The following is a 6,000-nucleotide window of genomic DNA, read 5'->3' as shown; positions in this document are numbered from 1 at the left end:
GTTACAATTATCGCCGGTTTAGCGGCAGAAAACTGCCGCTAAAGCGGCGATAATGGGAATTCCAATAGAAATCCATGTTCACATCAGAACATGGGCTTCTATTGGAATTCTCCAGGGCATATTATCAAGCCCATTATCGCCGCTTTAGCGGCAGTTTTCTGCCCCTAAACCGGCGATAATTTTTAACGCAGTCCTTGATAATATGCCCCATAGTTTGTTAAGAGACCAATTCCTGACAAAGGTCACACAACTGATCTTATATTCTCCTCACTAAATAATATTGGGATAACTAAATGTGACCCACTCTCATGGGCACATCATTATCTCATTCAATTTGCCAAGTTACTGTTCATTCCTCAAAGGATACAAGCACCCAAGGTTGCAGTGAGAGAACGTGCTTGACGCAAAATGACTAACAACACTTTTATCACAACGCTCACACCTTTTCCCCAGCTTTTTACTGGGATGACAAAGATGTTAATGTTCTTAAAAAGAAGATAGATGACTGGTTACCTAAATCATTAACTGTAGCATCTATTACAACATGGATGTCTCATCGCTCCAAGCCCACAGATTATTTGTTTTTAGAGCGATAAGTCTTCTTAAAAAATGAAAGTTAAAAAATTGAGTGTTATTGCACGCGAGGTTATTGCATAGATAATAGTTTACAATACCTGGTTGTTGTACTCCAATTCAAACAAATGATCAGAACAGCCAGATGTAATTATCTCACATTAGGAATCAAGGACTTAATAAATTATTCAAAGATTCTTTTAAGATTGTTAAATCCTTTACTCAACCAAACTCTCAGGAATCCCACATACCTAACACCTTGGATATGAGCAATAAATTGGCAAACTACTTTAGCGATAAAATATATACTATATGCGTGAACTATAGTGTTGTACTTCCTTGGTTAAGTATCATGAGAATGTGAGGTACTCTTCAAATCCTATATCGCCTAACTGAAGTTCTATAAGGTTTTGCTTCTTTAACACTGGGCTTTTTTGACAGCGCTTGTTTCACCCCTTAGGTTTCGCTCACACCTCGAAGTTTGCCCAATCGGTCTTTTTCATTTTGCCCTTTGCTATTCAATGCCTCACTCAGTACCTCTCAGCTAGAATCATGTAGTATTGTCTCTCATCTTAAAAAAAATCTTCAGTGCCTCCCTATAACCCCAGGGCTATCAACCTATTTCTTTGTTAGTGGTTCCTGTTCAAAAACCAGAAAAACATGTACATTTTGCTCTCTCTCTGTTTTTTTAGATGCCAGCTCTTGCCCTGACTGTGGCCAATCAACTTTTATATCATCTTAGAACACAGAATCAGCCCTCGTAGCAGTAGTTGTTGAACTTCATTGGTTCATAGATCAAAGAAGGCTGCTCTGTCTTAATTTCTGTTCGGCATGTGTGCAGCCTTTACTACCATTTCCTAGGAGGTGCTTATATCTCAGCTGCATGGAGTTGGTTTCAAAGGCTCAGCTTTGACTCACTTATTATTTAAATATTAGGACACAAGTGGTGAAGGTAATGTCTTCCATCTCTGACGCTAAAGCGGTGAAACATGGGGCCCCCAAAGCTGTTCTTTGAGCCCGATCATCTTCAACATCTATCTGGCACCTCTAGCTTAAATTGGTTTGATCTTTTGCCTACTTCTTTATGACAATGACACCGAACTCATGATTTGGTTGGGTGGGCCTGCAGAATTAATTCAGGATAATTTTAGGTTTTTCTGAAGTATTCAATTAGGTGTAGAAAGCAAGCATGACAGAGGAACCTCAACTGAGAATCGCACCTATCCCGCTATCCCCAAGGTTCTTATAATAAAGGCAATACACCTATATGCGTCAATGTGCAAACAGTTCAAGAACCCACTGTCACTGTACGGCCCTAACAGGACTATACAATTCTAAAACAAGGATCAACGGGTGCCCAGATCAGTACTTATATATCTAACAGTAGTCAAAAAAACTCAAATTCAATTTCAGAGATGTAATTCCAAATCTTCTTTTTTATTCAAAATAGATTTAGACGTGACATGTGTTTGCACTGAAGAACAGCCAATGCGTTTTGTCCAATACATTGGACTTCTGCAAGACATGCACTTTATATTCATGCAAATGGTTTCAAGGCCACTAATTCTTCCATCAAATTGCGGGGAGAACCCCAAGTCGTTTTCTGTAGGATAAATTCAAGTCAAATAATGGGAAAGAATAATCCGACTGAAGGTCTAATTTTGATAAGACCCATCCAGTAAAGTCTGGTTTGTGGGTGAGTCCCAATTTAGGAGACCAAAGGCATATCACTCCTCGATTCGGCACCGTAATAAGTGCCAGTGTGCAGCCTGTACTTCTCTGGTACCCTCAGAAGCTTTTACTACCATTTTCTAGGAGGTGCTTATATCTCAGCTGCATGGAGTTGGTTTCAAAGGCTCAGCTTTGACTAACTTATTATAAAAATATTAGGACACATGTGGTGAAGGTAATGTCTTCCATCTCTGACGCTAAAGCTGTGAAACATGGGGCCCCCAAAGCTGTTCTTTGAGCCCTATCATCTTCAACTTCTATCTGGCACCTCTAGCTTAAATTGATTTGATCTTTTGTCTACTTCTTTATGACAATGACACTAAGCTCATGATTTGGTTGGATGGGCGTTCGGAATTAAATTAGGATAATTTTAGGTTTTTCTGAAGTATTCAATTGGGTGTAGAAACTAAGTACGACAGAGGAACCTCTACCTAGAATCGCACCTATCCCGATATCCCCAAGGTTCCTATAATAAAGGCAATAGCCCTATATGCATCCATGTGCACACAGTTCAAGCAACCACTGTCAAGGTGTAGTCCTAACAGGACTGTACACTTCTAAACAAGGATCAATCGGTGCACTGATCAGTACTAAATATTTAACAGTAGTCAAAAAAACTCAAATTCAATTTCAGAGATGTATTGTCAAATCTTCTTTTTTATTCACAATAAACTTCGGGGCTTATTGTCAAGGACTTATCGCCGAGTTATCGGCACTTTATCACAGCCAAAGCGGCAATAAATGTATCACCCTATTCATAAACAGGTGCTAACAACTGATATCACCAGTTTTCCTGCGATAGAAGCTGCAAAAAACATTGCCACAGTTGACACCGGCAACTAACTCTAATGACGTGCAGAGTAGGCATTCCCATGCAAAAAGCTGCAATAACACCACTTCGCAACATTCTCAATGACCAGCCAGATCGGCGATAAGATCACAAAACATGTGATAAGGTGCATTAGCTGCAGGGATTTCACACCTGCTCTTACCTGGTGTTAAGTCGGATGACAACCTGCACCAGTAAAAGGGAGTCCAGCCCAGAGCCACACCTGAAGAACAACAGATGCCATGGAGCTACTGATCATGCAGCTCAGACACCCAAGAGGGCCACAACACCCACTGCCACCACCCCCACGCCCACCCCCCCGGACCCACCCCGCCCCCCCGGACTACCACAGAGGCAGCGGAGACAAAGACAGCAGACCTTCAGAAAATGCACCAGTCTCACAGACCTAACACCAGAGGATGTCATTGCCCACTACAGGCTCAAAAGGACAACCATCCTACGCATCCTGTCCATCATTGCCCACAGGCTGATGGTACCAACACAGCGGACAACCAACATCCCTCCGCAGACAAAGCTGCTGCCTGTGCTGCACCTGTTGGCCTCTGGGACCTTCCAACCAACAACTGCCAGAGTCGGAGGAGTCTCACAGCCAGCCCTAGCCAAGTTCCTCACACCTTTCTTGTATGCCATCGTCAGCCTGGTACCCCAGTACCTTCACTTCCCACACACTGCGCAGGATCAGCTGGAGAGCAAGCAAGGCTTCTACGCCATAGCTGTATTCCCGCACGTGTTGGGGGCAATCGACTGCACACATGTACTCCTTGTGCCCCCTGCCTCCACCGCACACAAATACCGCAATAGGAAGCACATGCATTCCATCAATGTGCAGGCAATAGTGGACCACCTGGACTCTTCATCAATGTCGCCAACTACCCAGGCAGTGTGCATGATTCCTTCATCTTCCGACAGTCCATCATCAACCAGCGCTTTGAGGCTGGCACCTATGGAAAGGCATCGCTCGTTGGTAAGTACCAAATGAACACACCACACACCTCAACTCCACAATCATGCAACTCACAACTCTGGGAATGCACATGTTACAAACTCACATACAACATGCCAAACAACATGCCCACCTACCAGACACAGCAGCACAACTTACTGTGGTAACCTGGACTAGCCATGTACAAAATCCATCAACGGCATGGCACCTCAGCCACACAATAGCAGAATGTGGGGAGACGTGGGAACCAGGCATGTGTAAAGGAGGCAAGTGACACATGAATGAGAATGTACACAGTGCCAAGTGTGGCTTGGATGTGCTGGCCACACTGCAGTATGCAAACCACAGACATGCCCATGTCGACATATACTGCTGATGTTTGGAGTGTAGTGAACAGTGGACGCAACCATGTTACCCCAGGCAGTGGGGAAGTTCGCGGAAATGTAGCTTGTCACGTCCCCCCACCCGTAAGCGTGAGTGGAGTGGGCTGGCCTGACGTACGCCAGGCCAGCTTAGGGGTGTGAATAGAAAGCCCATTACTCTGGGCATGGTTCTCTTCTGGAATGGCCAACGTGTCTGCCAGGGTGGCACCACCCAGCCCGCCACGAGGCTGGCGCCGTGAGCAGTGGTGACTGCGATACTGTGTGCCTGCTGCACCCCAGACCGCAGGTCCCCAGACCCGTCTTGGCCACCCCTGCGCAACCAGGCCACACTGCTCACCTGCCAACACCGGTGTGTGTCAAATAGGGCCCACCATGTGCCTGTGCAAGCTCCAAGCCCGAGGCCGGTGACCTTGGCAGCCTCCTCAGACCATCACGGTCTCCGCGACACAGGCACCCAGCACTCCTTTCTCGTTGACGTACTCCACCAGCCTACACTGCGGTCAAGTAGGTCACACATATGGAACTTAGTCTTGGTCATACAGTGGCAGAGTACATATTTTATGGCAGAGTTGATATCACTGTACTCCCTTCGATGTGGTGCCACCAACTCTGTGAATAGCCTTCGAACGATACCTGTCTGTGGTCCCTTGCTGACTACTGCCTTCGGCCTACACTGCGGTCGAGTAGGTCACACATTTGGAACTGAGTCTTGATTTCCTCATGGCGGAGTTCATATCATTGTACACAAGGAGACGAGTAAGAGGAAGACGTGGTTCATTCCGGAGGAAAAAAGGATCCTCATTACGGAGGTGATCGAACACTACCAACAACTGCTCTGGTGCCACTAACTCTGTGTATCGCAAGCCAACGACACGTGGCTGTGGGCCCCTGATGACCGCTTCCTCCGGCCTACACTGTGGTCAAGTACGAGCCTTAATTTATTTATGGCAGAGTTTATATCATTGCACAGGTCTCATCGCAGACTGCATCCCCTTCCAGCTCTGGTGCCACTGACTCTGTTCCCCGAAATTCATGGACACTCTCTGGTTGAACTTTGGTAGCGTCTGAGTATATGGCCTGGGGGTTGACTTCATCATCATGTAGCTGATACTGACTTGGTGTCAATAACGAGTCTGTAGCATTCATCTCCTCCATATTGTCTGTTTCTGCCCTCTGCATCATGCCCTGGAAAAACATCTTCCACTGTCCCCTGAAACACTCCGCGACAATCACCTTGGACATCGACGAGGACCCGCTCAGCTCTCGTGGCCCTACCTCAGTGCACCGCAAGTCACCATCCCTTACAGGTGTGCCTGTGCCGGCCGCAGTGCATCCGGGGCCACTAACTCTGTGCAGCTCAAGTCATGGACCCTTTCTAAATGGATATTTGATGGCCTCTGGGTCGATGGCCTGGGGGTCATCAACGCCATGTGTCTGTGGCCATGTACCGATTGCTGACTCCAGCCTCAACTGCAGTCTACCAGGGTTCACACATCAAATCGAGTCCTGACCTGCCCGGA

Source organism: Triturus cristatus, chromosome 7, assembly GCF_964204655.1.
Source record: "Triturus cristatus chromosome 7, aTriCri1.1, whole genome shotgun sequence".
Taxonomy (NCBI): Eukaryota; Metazoa; Chordata; class Amphibia; order Caudata; family Salamandridae; genus Triturus; species Triturus cristatus.
Note: the sequence above shows the minus strand (reverse complement) of the source record.